Source organism: Ostrinia nubilalis, chromosome 17 (genome assembly GCF_963855985.1).
Source record: "Ostrinia nubilalis chromosome 17, ilOstNubi1.1, whole genome shotgun sequence".
Classification (NCBI taxonomy): domain Eukaryota; kingdom Metazoa; phylum Arthropoda; class Insecta; order Lepidoptera; family Crambidae; genus Ostrinia; species Ostrinia nubilalis.
The window spans coordinates 2,788,860-2,802,892 of NC_087104.1; the positions used below are offsets into that span (position 1 = coordinate 2,788,860).

At 37.6% G+C, this 14,033-nt stretch overlaps 2 protein-coding genes across 4 annotated transcripts in view; one reads left to right on the forward strand and one right to left on the reverse strand.

The window, feature by feature from the left end:
• Positions 1 to 1,315, reverse strand: part of LOC135079823 (phospholipid phosphatase 2-like) — a 139,858-nt gene extending 138,543 nt beyond the window's left edge. The window contains exon 1 of the mRNA XM_063974439.1: positions 1,312 to 1,315. The gene's annotated coding sequence lies outside the window, so the exon portion shown is untranslated. The remainder of the gene's footprint in view (positions 1 to 1,311) is intronic.
• The window catches only part of LOC135079822 (phospholipid phosphatase 2-like), a 130,921-nt gene that overhangs the window by 94,512 nt on the left and 22,376 nt on the right, over positions 1 to 14,033 (forward strand). The window lies entirely within an intron of this gene.

Consider the following 14,033-nt stretch of genomic DNA (forward strand, 5'->3'; position numbering starts at 1 on the left):
AAAACGTCAACAAAATTCTCTAAACTTAACAACAATGTTGTTGTTGTACAACAGCATTGTTGTGTTCCGGCTGTTAGAGGTAAGATAGCCAGTTCCTCCGTGGTTGAAGATTCTGGGTGAAGCTCGCTTCCACCTTCGGCCTGATCGTCACTTACCATCAGGTGAGATACAGGCCAAGAGCTTACTCGTTGTGGATAAAAACTACTTTCATGGACAAACCGATTGGTGTACTTATACCTAAAATGACACTATACTTCGCCTGTATTTAACAGTATAAAGACAGTAAAGTTTTCCCATTGCAATTTAAAATGGCAATAATTTCTAACGACGACGTCGAAGTGTAGAGTTATTGAATAGGACAAGGAATTGTTTAAATATAGACGTTTGAAAGCTGGAAGTAAAGGTTAACTTGACAATAACATAGGAAGGGACAGAAGCATCGTATAAAATCATAAAAGTCGTTTCTTTTTTGCTATTAAACATTTATTTTACATATATATCCCAATATAATGTTAAACATACTTCTAAACATATTTTGGGATAATGCTATTGGACCTAGATTGGACAAGGACTTTGTCGTATAAAAATGTTACCTATCATTGCTTCATTCTTTAATTAAAAATAAACCAAAATTATAGGAAACTGACATTTCGCATCAAACTCCTTTGACGTAGATCATTCTTTAATATAAAATGATCACTATCAGGCTATTTATTTACTCTATAATTTACCAGAGTCAAGTCAAAGACGCCTCACATATTGGCCAGAAGGATTGCGAAGGCCTGATGTTCGCATATTTATCCCTTAAAAACCTCTTCCAACATCCATTATAGTGAGCATACTGTTTAACTACACTGTAGATCGTTGGATCACTCCACGAGGAAAGCCAAGCCTGAGGCACAACAAGTATTACTAAACAGGGAAATAATCGAATAACGCCTTAGGCTGGGTAAGGACCTATTCATACATACCACACATTCATTCATACACTTCAATATCTTAGCCATATATTTACTCTTTAGTTTTTTTCATCCACAACGAGGAGGCTCTTGGCCTGTATCTCACCTGATGGTAGTGATGATCAGGCCGAAGGTGGAAGCGAGCTTCACCCGGAATCCTCAGCCACAGAGGAGCTGGCTGCTATCTTGCCTCTAACTGCAGGAACACAACAATGCTGTTAACATTGTTGTTATGGCGACAGACTTAGGTAAGATGGTGATAGCTAGCCAGGCGGACTTAGAACAAGCCCTACCATCAACCAAACTGCACAGAAAAATCTGCCCCCACTGGGAATTGAACCCGGGACCTCTGCGTCTGAACCAGGTGGTCTTACCACTAGACCACAGAGGCGGTTTAATTTACGCCATACAAAACGGATGAACAATAAATTACCGAACAGGGAAGGTGTTGGACTAGCTGACTCGAGATCCGAGGAACGCTGGTTCGAACCCCACCGCTGGACTGTGGTGAACCCACTCGTAACACAAGCATTATTTAGCTTGGTACGAGTGGTTAACGGGATGGTAATTTGTACAATTAAAATTAGTTTGCTTACAAAATTAAGGCTGAGTTGCACCACCTAACTTTGACCGTAACTATGACGATAACCGGTGTATATTGTATGGAGTTTGACAGATTTTTGATGTTTGTCAAAGTTAAAGTAAGATGGTGCAACCCAGCCTTAGTGTGTTTTTGTTTCAAGAGACACCAGAGAAAGCAAATAATTTACAGTTACTTGAAAATGAATTGGAACCTGAGCTGATTTATTGTTTAACAGTATCAACTAACCAATTACCATTATTATGAAATCAAACCCAAAGCTTAAACTTCATCGAATATAATATATTACTTAGCCATTTGTAATCGTGTCACTGAAAGCTATAATTACATAACGTGTTTATAATAAGTTACTTAATATTACGTTATTTAATATTTATGTAAATTAAATTTAACACTGTGGCTTGTTCCTTATTTATTATCTTATGAAATTACTCATTATTTATAGTTCTGCTGCTCTTTTGCTTTACTACGGTCAAAGGTTTCTAATTGATGGGAAAATTTGCTGTTTTATTTATTTCCTTATACAGGGTGGCACATTGATAGTGTTCAAACTTAAAGGATTAAGTCTACTGCTCTAATGCAACCACTATTCCCAAGAGAAGGAAATTCAAGTCTTCCAAAAAATGTACCTTTTCATACAAATTGTCATCAGTAATTAATTAGCTAATTAGTATGGGGACGGCTTATATTTTTTAGACTGGATCATCATCATCATCATCATATCAGCCATAGGACGTCCACTGCTGAACATAGGCCTCCCCCAATGACTTCCACATCGCACTGTTGGTAGCGGCCTGCATCCAGCGCCTTCCTGCTACCTTTATCAGTTCGTCGGTCCACCTTAGACTTAGACTGGATACTGGATATACTATAGTTTCAAATAGGAAGTTTTTGCATTTGAGCAGTAGAATCAACCTTTTAAGTTCACTTTCTTGAAGTTTCTAATGACAATAATTTAGGATGTAAGACAAATCAATGAAATAACTAACTTAATAAGTTCTATCTATTCGTGCTCAGTATGCGCCCAAACACCAATATTTCGGCATATTCTGTGTGACATGAGCACTTTTCAAATCTTTTACACCCTGTATATGAATAGCCACATTAATATTTCTATGTAACAAGAGGTGCTTAATGCGGAATATTTTGCAATGTAGTGGCACTTTCTTTGAAGTTTCTATATTATAATAATTTAGGTACAAGTACAAGAAAACGTGTTTTGGCAATAAGAAGATAGTGAAAATTAGTAAGTTGTCTTACGAGTATAGGAGTCTTGTGGTAGAGTTGCAGTCTCTCGATCTGGGTCCTAGGTTCTTTTCCCAGCTGGAACATAAGAATTGCTTAGTGAGGAAAAGTTACTAAAGAAAGGATAATAAGTTAACTCTATCTTTCTAGAATTCAATTAATTAAATATGAGCTTAAATGGAAATCCTCACAATTGTTTTTTTATTCTTATCTCATGGCTCCAATTGCATGAGGCTAACTAAGAATTACTTTTTCCCATGATTATACAGGGTGTTTGGCGGAAGATTAGACAAACTTCGTGGGTGTATAGGTAAGGTCATTTTAAGAATACAAGTTCGCCCATTTGTCTCTAAGTGAGCTACTTTTTTTAATTGATATTTTTGTTTTTATTTATTTTTTTCCAAAATTTGACCTGAAAACTGCTTAAATTTTTTTTCTCGCGTGTTTTTAACAGCTTAAGTTTGTCTAACCTTCCGCCAAACACCCTGTTTTTCTCAAGAAACTACTAAATCTGTTACAACATGTACCTCGCTGTAAACTATTTCGGTGTTGCAACGACTTTTATGCCGATATCAACGGCGATATCAGGCGGAAGTTGATGTAATAATTAGTTATTTGATTAGGAAGAGGAAACTAATTATAAATACACTGCAGATATGTGTCATCGTGGGATTTCATCCAAGTACTTTTTTTACCTACTGTCATAAGTAAACTTAAAAATTTTAAGCTTCTTCTTTTCGTGTCGACAACAAACCTACACAGTGTCAACCCAAAACTCCGCCACAAGGGTGGCTTAACTAGAGATGTGCCGCTGAGAAAGTTCTCGTTCCCGGCAATATTCCCAGTGAGAATATTCTCGAGAACCGAGAACGCTCCCGGGAATATTCTCAGTGTTCTCGATAGCATACATTTAGTTTTAATTTTAATATTGTTGTTTATATGTGATATTATTTGTAATGTTTCGAAACTGGGCGTTAAGACTAGTCATTATAAACAAGGCATGATACGTGTGAGTGAGATATTGCTGTCTTGCTCACTCTTTTCGTGGCGAACGCGTACCGCGGCTTTAGGACTCGGCTACGGTATTTGAACATCAGTGTGCCTCTGAGTTTTAAGGCCCTTGCCACCCTAGCGGTTTGCAAGCGGATTCAAAGCGGATTTAAAGCGGAGTGGCAACGCGACGGAGACGCCGCGTGAAAATATCGTGAAGCTTCCCGAAGGCTGCCCAGCCGAGCTGGATTCGATGATTGATCTTTTTTCGAAGTTGAACCTACCTAACTGGACTGTTTGTCCCAGGTACATTATTGTCAACAACTTCGAGTGTAGAATCTCCAGCTTTTAGAGGAGTGGGTGCAACACGGTCTTTAGACATGATTTTTAAATCTTGTCCATGTTCATTTTGAGACCCACTCGTTGAGAGACTCTATTGAGGCCATCGAGCATTGTGCCTAAATCGTCCACGATCTCGGCCATGACTACGATATCGTCTGTTGTCTGGGTGATGTGCTCGCCGTTGATATGTTTGCTGAATCCGCTTTAGCCCAGAAGCTTAAAAACATCTTCAAGGGCGATGGTGATGACGTCTCCCTGTCCCACCCCTCGCTGCAACTGGATAGGTTTCGGGTCCTGATCTTGAAACGGACTGTCACTGTGGCGTATTTGTACAAGCCTTTCAACACTTTAATGTATCGATAGTCAATTTGGCACAGCTGGAAAGACTGCAGCACTGCCCATGTCTCAATCGAATCGAAGGCTTTCTCATAGTTTACAAACGCAAAGCGGCTGATTATACTCCTTGATCTTCCGTATAATCTGCCGTAGCGTATATTATTATGGTCTATGGTAAGTACTAAAGCCTTTTCGGAAACTGGCTTGTTCGGGGGGCTGAAAGTCGTCGAGCCTGTTAGCGTGACAATTCGTAATGACTATCGAAAACAGCTTGTAGACATGGCTCAGAAGCGAAATGGGTCTATAATTCTTCAACAAGGTCTTGTCGCCTTTTTTGAAGATGAGTATCACCATACTTCTTTGCCATGCCTTAGGCGTTATTCCCTTGAGGATGACGGAATCAAGCAGCTTCTGAAAAGCCTTTAGTACCGGCGTTCCACCTGCTTTCAGAAGCTCAGCCGTGATTACGGTGCCTTGTTGTTTTTCAGCTGTTTGAGAACCATTCTAATCTCGAATAGACTAATGTCCGGAATATATTCGGTAAGTGTCGGATCAATCTAGCTAGCACGTATTTTCTATAAAAATGTGTCAAATCCGTCAGACTAGCTATCCACAACTTATCCAGAAGTGGCGAAACAGGCCCTTACTAAGCGATTGTGAAATATGCCCTTAATGTCAAATAAGAATAGTTTAAAAAACTAAAACACGCTTTTAATTACTAACAGCACCAAAAGGCCAAAAATCATCAGGACCCTGGACATCATCTAGCATTAAAGTGCTCAAAAAGACAAATCCAACGAACCCAACTCGACGAGTTTCCGCCGTTTCGTTTAGGAGTTCCTATGGCCACCTCCTGACTCCATCATTAGGACCCTGGACATTATCTAGCACTTAAAGATCTCGAAAAGGCAAATCCAATGAACCCAAACTTGATGGATTCCGCCGTTTCGTTTAGGAATTCTTTTGGCCACCTTCCAGTCCCATCATCAGACCAGCTGGTACCACAATATTGTATTGTCATCTAATCTACATAATATAATTGCCAAGTTTCATGATGATACAAGACTTAGAAGTGCGTGTAATTCAGATTCTAAGATTCCATTACATAGTTAGTTACATACACGACGACCTGATAAAAGCATGTTAAAAACGAAAAAATGGACAGTTACATTATTTAATTACATGTTAAAAGAAATTTCTGTCATCTTACATATCATTAAAACGCCATTTCACGACGAAAAAAATAAAATATAATAAAGGTGCAGTTGCCGAGAATATTGCCGAGAAAGTTCCCGAGAATATTCTCGGGAACACTGGGAATATAGCCTTTCACTGCAAATAGAGTGTATTGTTTAATATACACTTATCTGTCGACTTAATTTAATACTATTTTACTTAAGAAAGTTTGTTTATTTCCATTTGATAAACATGAATCTCAACCTTTCTCACTTAGGAGAACGCTCCCGGGAGCGCTCCCGAGAATATTCTCAGTAGGAAGAGCGTTCTCGGGAACGGCACATCAATAGGCTTAACGCTTAAAGCTGGGTTGCTGTACCATCTTAATTTAACTTTAGCAAACGTCAAATTTCTGTCAGAATAAGTTAGTACCGTGCAACTCAGCCTAAGTTGCCACATATTAACTTTAACAGTAACTATTACTCTAACCGGTGTTTTTGTATGGAGTCTGAGATACTTTTAACTAAAACATAATTGAAGTAAGATGATGCAACCTAGACTTAGTCTTTTGGCGTATTTGTACAGAGCTTTTAAATACCATAAAAGCTTTCATAAAAGCCCAGAGTCTGGGCTTGTATGAAAATTTTTATAGTATTTAAATTTGATATTGAATATGAAGAACGTCTGGGCCACAGATGTTCTTCATATTCTATTATATCAAAGTTATATCATTGATTGAGCGTTAATAATCGTTCATTATAACCATCGATGAATGGCTATGACAACTTTTTACCAGCCATACTTTAGCTCACTTGCATTTCAATTAAATAAATAAATAAATAAATAAATAAATAAATAAATAAATAAATAAATAAATCTGAAATCTAGCATAAGCCACACCTAAAGGGGTATCTAGGTATATGGTTGCTGTAGTGTTGACAACTTGACATTCTGCACCAGACACCTCTATAAGTGTCTGCAAACCAGGCATTCTGAGAAAGCAGGCCTATTTGAGAGATATAGCTTTGAATTATGATATCTAACCTAAAACAGGTAGGAATGAGATACGCTCAAAGTTTCCATTAGAAACTTGCACCAGAGGGCTGAGTGTGAATTTACATCAAACTTCGTCACTAGTGAGCGCATAATAAAGTTACATTAAATGTACAGCGCCCCTAGCGGAAACTCTCAAGAACTAAAATATCAATCATTCATTTTTTAACGCGCTCACTAGTGCGGACTTTTGATGCAAACTCACACTCAGCCCTCTGTAAGTAACTGACAAACTGTCAAAAACATCTTTTGTAAAGCAGATACCTATACAGTCCGCATCCACGTTTTTCCCGCGACCTTCACCGGAGCAGGACCGATTGTTGTGGAAAAGGCTTTGTCCACCAGTGAACGTCATTTGGCTAAGACTGACAGACAGACCTAGTATTTTTCTTATAAATTTTCCTGATCGCAAAGATTGTCCATCCAACGATTGAGCTATAATGTCAGACGCCTATGGCCATTATGGTTATGGTCAGATTCATTATGTTGGACATCAGATCACAACAACCTCAGTTATAATGCTATAGAATCATTATCTTGTCTGAAACAGTCCGTTAGTTTCTCACTAAAACCTAATCTTATCAAACTAGGCATTCGTTGTTAACCAAGCTTGAGGAGGTATCTAAATATTTCAATCTCTAAAGACTAGGTCAATCCAACAAAAGTCCCTTATTCACATCTGAATTATCCAAATATCTCGCACGCTTGGTTCCCCAAAAATAGGCTCGTCTTATGGATACGCAATGACCCCACACGTTCAATTACCTTCACGAAATGCATTACTCACAAACTTGAGTTTACAGACGTGTAGTTAAATTTGAACTTTATACCAAAGGTTGAGAGATGAAGATGTGTTTTTAAACTTGTAGTTTGTTTATATGCAACCAGGTCAGTCGATGCAGCATGTTAATTTAATAAAACCCACCTTTTGTATTTGACTATCATTCATTGATTAGCGCGACCGATTTCTATGATAAGTAATTGTAAGAAATTAATTTAATTTGGTGATGAAGGTTCAGTGACTGGTTTTGGAGTTGCGATCAAGCAAGCAAACTCATCTAAGATCTAGATTTTATTTATTTTAAATCTGCGTGCATAATTTTATTACCTTTTAAATTTGCAGTATTCTTTTATTGCTATCTATAAACATTTTGTCTCAACTACAATAGAACGCGAAATCTTATATTTTGTCTCAAGTAATATTTTTTGGCCATTAAACATCCATTGCATAACTAAAACCTCCCAAAACACTTGTTCAAAATTATAGGTACCTATAAATATGAACGTTAGAATATTTGGAAAAGTCGTAGCATTCTCTTTTTTTTTCTGAAAAAAAATTAAATTGAATCTTCATAAAAAATAAATTTTGCTTTTTGTTGATGTTTTATTGTGTTGCTGTTGCATTTCGTAACTATTGTTGTGTTTTTAACTAACTCACTAAAAAGATACTAAAGAGTTAAGGTACATAGGGTCTTTAGACCCCAATGACCGAGTCTAGTGCCTTCCATCCTCGTGCACGCGCGGAGGTCGCGTCACTCGCGGGGAAATAGCTATTTCCTCGCGAAAAATACACGCTGATATTGCGTGCGCGCACGTCGTAGATTTTCGATATTCTGTAAAAAATTAGGGAAAACAGGTTTTTGTGTAAAGACAAGTTTTTTCATGGTTATTGATCTGTTGAAATATTAAGTATTTCCCCCCATGATCGGGTCTACAAAATGTCAGTAAAGTTTAGAGTTGAATACCTAGGTAGGTACTTTACTTAGTTACAACTTAGTAAGTTATTAAGTTTTTATTTTGCTTCTTTTCAGCGTTTATTTTAGACATTATCCTAAAAAAAACTTCCTTCTAACAGAACCTGTAAGAGCACTGAGAACTACTGAGAATAAAAATGTGAACTGCAGTCGCGCCGCGCAAACTAGCGATCCGTATGTTTCGGCACCTCCGTCATCGATCGCTCGCAGTGCAATTGCAATTGCGGTTGTGCTGCCCTACTTACAATGTAGGTACAGTGCACGCATTGAGATGCACGAAACCACTGAAAATTATTTAGTTTTCGTAAAATAATGACTAAGTAAAGCAAAATTTCAGCCACAGGACGTCCACTGCTGAACATAGACCTCCGCCAAAATTGTCTGGTTGGAAGAGGCCTACATCCAGCGCCTTTCTGCTAGCTTTTATGAGGTCGTCATCTGTCCACACCTAGCAAGCTTGAGTTGGTTCAAGTTTTAAGCGCCGTGTCCGAATACAAGCCTAAAAGCTTCCTGTTTGACCAAGCCTTTAAATTTATAGTGTAGACTCGACATACCCATGCCCTACCCATTACATCGGCGACTTCCTTCTACTTTTCTCCATTTATCACCAGGTCAGAGGCGCCTGCGACGACAGCCGATATATCTCTGCAAAGACTTGGAAACAGGGTCGGATTTAGACTTTTGATGCTCTAAGGGTCACAGCAGAACATGCTACTTTTTAGCATCGGCGATTGTGAAACTGTATCGATGCTGAATCACGTCATGGCGACTCTCTGTGTTCGATCGCAGCATCAGAATCGCGCGCTTTAGCGACTCTATCGATGCAGCATCACGATTTCGCTCGAGCTTCGCAAAGCGACTCAATCGCCACGTTTGGCGTTTTTAAATGTGCGGTATGGAATGTGTGGTCGCTGCATTCAGCTTCTAAAAATCTAAGCTAAAAGTAGCATGTGTCCTCTTTTTTATTGAAGTGTATCTTGCCACTTACACGGTTATTCAGTTTGCGAAAAATAGTTTTTATGTAACTACTAGAATTTTTTTGGTGACCCCCGTACGACATGATACCCTAAGCAATTGCTTAATTTGCAGGGCTAATCCGGCACTGCTTAGAAACTTATGTTAATACTGCCAGGCGATAAATTATTGATTGCACGACGCATTTAGCTTTATAATTTCACTTGCATTTGCATAATGAGTGGTGATAACGCGTTCGGATTGTCAAATGAGAGTTTTAACTGAGGTGTTAAGATTTATTGGCGATAATTTGCTTAATAAAGATTTGTGTTTACATTTTGTTGAGTTTAAGGCCCAGAACAGACGGCACAGTAGATAGTAGATTTAGCTCATATATATACTGTGCAGACGGTGAAACGCAACTGCAACGAAACTGCAATTTTGTGATGATTCTGATTAATGAAACTGAAACTGAAAGTGTCAAACTGATCGCGTCATGTGTGGTCTCTCAACGGACGCTATGGCAGAAACTTAGATGCAACTCAAAAGTAACTAGCAGTTGTAGTTTCGTTACAGTTGCGTTTCACCGTCTGTTCTGGGCCTAAGGTTAACCCCACACTTGCTAGTGTAAGCCAAATCCTCCATTTGCCTCTGGTAAATTAGAGGGTCATGCTCCTACAGTGGACAGAGACTAAATTACTTGATGATGAATGTTTAGAACATCACAGGCTTACGCAGATGCAATTTTTGATTGTAAAATCATAGGTATTGGAGAGTCGTTTTACCAAAGTTCAGGTCTAGATAATCTAGATTAGCCTGAAAGCCTGAATTTTAATTAAAGAGACTCTCAGATAATAATATAAGCAGTTAGTAAACGTTTTTAAACTCTTTTTACACCAATAAAATTAGAGGAAAATAATGTCTCCATACTATAATTATTATTATTAATTATTAATGACACTACTGAATGACGACTTACAACAAAATGAAAGATCTTAAAGAAGTCGCCGCACCACACAAATATTTTTATTAATAAACCGATTCGGATGCGGCTTTCTCTGACAGCCTCTTACTACAAAGAACCGTTACAATTTTAATTAGCTAATCAAACTTAACTAAAGAGATAGGGTATCACATAATGATGGAGGCGAAACATATGGTTTTCTTAATAAATTTATTACGCCTACGCGTTTTTAATCTAAAAATGTTAATAATGATGATAAGTTATGCGCTTGCATTGTATGCAATTGAGAACAAAGGCTGTGGCCTGTGTGAGAGCGACTCGATAGCTCTAAAAACCATTTAGTGTATGCGCACACTAGGCTACACGCGACAGCGATGGCTATTCTAGAAAATTTCATATAATAGCGTGTCGTCGCAACTCTACAACTTTTGACGCCTAGTGTGCGAAGTTTTGAACAAAATATATGAAATTGTCGGCCGCAGTCTGTCGTCGCATCTAAGTCGCCCTGCTGTCGCTGTCGCGTGTCGCCTAGTGTGCGCCTACACTGAAACAATGTTACTTATAACTTACAACTTATTTACCGTATATCAATCCAATTAAGTAGACGTATATTTTTGCTACAATTTCCAATTACTTTTTATCAAGTCCAATTAGGATCAATAAACTACGTTTACTAATTACTAAGTTGGTATTTACAGGTTGTAATTGGTATAAATATAATTTTATTTATTACAATATTTGTTCACTTGAAAGCGAATTTCACTCATAATAAAATAAAGTATCAACTTTATTAGAATCATGTCTAATTGCCTCAAGAAACTATGACAATTAAAATGTTCATACATGTGTTACAAATAAATACTTAGTTACAGAAAAATAAAAGCGTGAAAACCGTACAATATCTTCCAATCGCAGAAATAATCAATTAACATCTAAACATTGAAAACATTGAATTTTACACATTAATACAGAGAATTGGATTGGTAATTTATAATACTAAAATAATATTGAAAATAATTATCTATATATTTCATCATGTGGGACTAGAGGCATTTGTCGTATTTTAAGGTACAAAATAAATCAATTTTATTTCTTTTTACAAAATACATAAAGTCACAGTTTGTACAGGTCATTATAACAACAAGGATCAAAAACATGCAATTCTTAAACACAAAAAAAATTAACCACAAATGCAAGCAAGGTTTTAATACCACCTAAACCCCGCTCGCAGTCAGGCCCCGTCCCATCGCCCACTCTATTATTTTCGTCTGCCCATGCTTTCTCCTCCCGATTAGTATGTCCGATATTCCATATTAATATCTAATAATAACCGTTGTCTGTCTGTTGCACTATTGTCAAACAAACGATGTTAACACGTTGATTAATATTGTTTTATTGTTACGTTGATGTTTTATTGTTTGTTGTGATTTGTTTTGGTTCTTAGATTGTGCTGCAGCACACTCAGAAGGTGGGTTGATCTACTAGTTGTCCGTGGTAGGTAATAAGAAAGAACTGGCAATTCTTCAAACAAAGGCTATACAATTAACATTGTTCTTTAGTCACTAAAACTCCCCGAGTTCCAATGTTCTTAATCTAATTTAATTAAACTTAATAATTTACTTATAACAGACTTTTGTTTGAACAAAATATAATGTTAAGATTCACTTCAGACTTCAATCTAAAGTTAATTGACCTAATATAAATATTTGTATGGCATTGCTCACTTAACGGTTAATGTTGGACCTGTCGAACCTAGGAAATGATCAGTCACCTCCACTGCGTTTGTCAAAATTATTTAGACCAGTGTTTCTCAAACTGTGATACTTACTTACACGGGCCTTTGGGGGTTCGTCAATGTTCATAACGAGTTCGTTTTTTTTTATCCACAATAAGGAAGCTCTTGGCCTGTATCTCACCTGATGGTGAGTGATGATCAGGCCGAAGGTGGAAGCGAGATTCACCCGGAATCCTCAACCACGGAGGAACTGGCTATCATACCTCTAACTGCTGGAACACAACAATGCTGTTAACATTGTTGTTATGGCGACAGACAGGTAAGATGGTGGTAGCTAGGTAGTATTTTTAGAAGAAAAAGACCTTACTTATTATAAAAATCTAGCTTTTGCCCGTGTCTGGCTTCGCCTTTGTAAACCTACTGTGGACGCCCTGCCCCATCTAGAAGACTTATGACCTAAAGTCAAGTAAGTCATGGTGAAAGACTTTTTGAAAACAGTTCAGTAGTTTTTGAGTTACAAACACAAATTAAAATATTTCCTATTTGTAATATCAGTAGTAAAACGGGGGTTCATAGTGATTAGTTTGGAAAACCTGTTTTAGACCAAATATGATTGATTATTATATTTTAAGTTGTCCAACTCACGTCTATTGCCCGACATGTGTTCGCTTGGGTGGCCCTGTTTGGTTCCCAGACTAAAAGTTTGTTTCAGTTTTGTAACTGTAAACATTTTTTGTAACTTTTAAGTGGGATAGTGTTTTTTGGTTGGTTGTGTTAACAAACCTGATGATGTCGGCGTCGCCAGCTGCATTTTAATTGTAAACATAATATTTTTTACGCTTACTACTTACTCATGAAACTCTTTCGGCTTAAATATTAGAATAGGACCTTCCCCACTGGATACCGAAAGAAACTACTAAGGGAGAAAAAAGTTAACCATCACTAGAATCAAATTCGATTCTTAAAACAAGGAATTCTCAAGTCATTGCCAAAAATAAAAGAAGATGTTTAGAAATAGTCTTAAAAAAGCATTTAAAAGTACTCTAAAAATCGCTAATCTGTATAAGCCCTTATCTTAACACCACTAAACGACTTCCACTCTCACAGTTAGAACTACATAACTTTATTAATTTCCCTAATCAATTACATTATCAAACGCGGAAAGCGCATGATAACCAAACGACGGTCCACACGTCAGAATTAATTGCTACAGATTATAAATACGGTTATTATGACGCAATTTGTGTCGCCATCCGTCATTTAAGATGATGTACCGGTTTAGTTATGAATGGATTTGATTTCATTGAAAATAAATGATAATTATAATATCATTTCCGCATCTTATTTGATGAATGCCAAATCTGTAATTCGCATACTGGTCTACAACGGGACTATTCCCACCTCTCGTTCCCACCGCTGCAACTCCAGTGTAGCCAGGATCTACAGCTTGACCGCCAATAAAAACCCAACCAGTGAAGATGAAGTTTGTCCCGGGGGAAGTTAAGTATAGCATACTGGATAGACTACAGCTCCAGCTGTCATGGGATCGAATCTCGCAAGGGGCAAATATTAAGACTAAAGTTACTCTATGTTTTGTTTGACGTCCGTCCACTGCTGGATAAGTGTCTCCCCCAAGGATTTCCACAAACTCTATGTTTACCAGTACCAAAAATTGTCACTATAACTGCTTAGTTGCACTCGACTACAGACTCACAGACCTCACGAAAATACCATACTTCGTTAGTCTTACCTACTTGTATGTTCCATCTTAAGTACAGTTACTCTTCAACAATCATTACGTCATGTACTACTGAGATTTTAATAATAACCTACCTGCACCTGGTAATGTTCTAAAAGTGATTCTAATAATAAGTTCGGATGATTCACGGACTAGAGTCGCATGCGCAGACTACATATCCGAGCG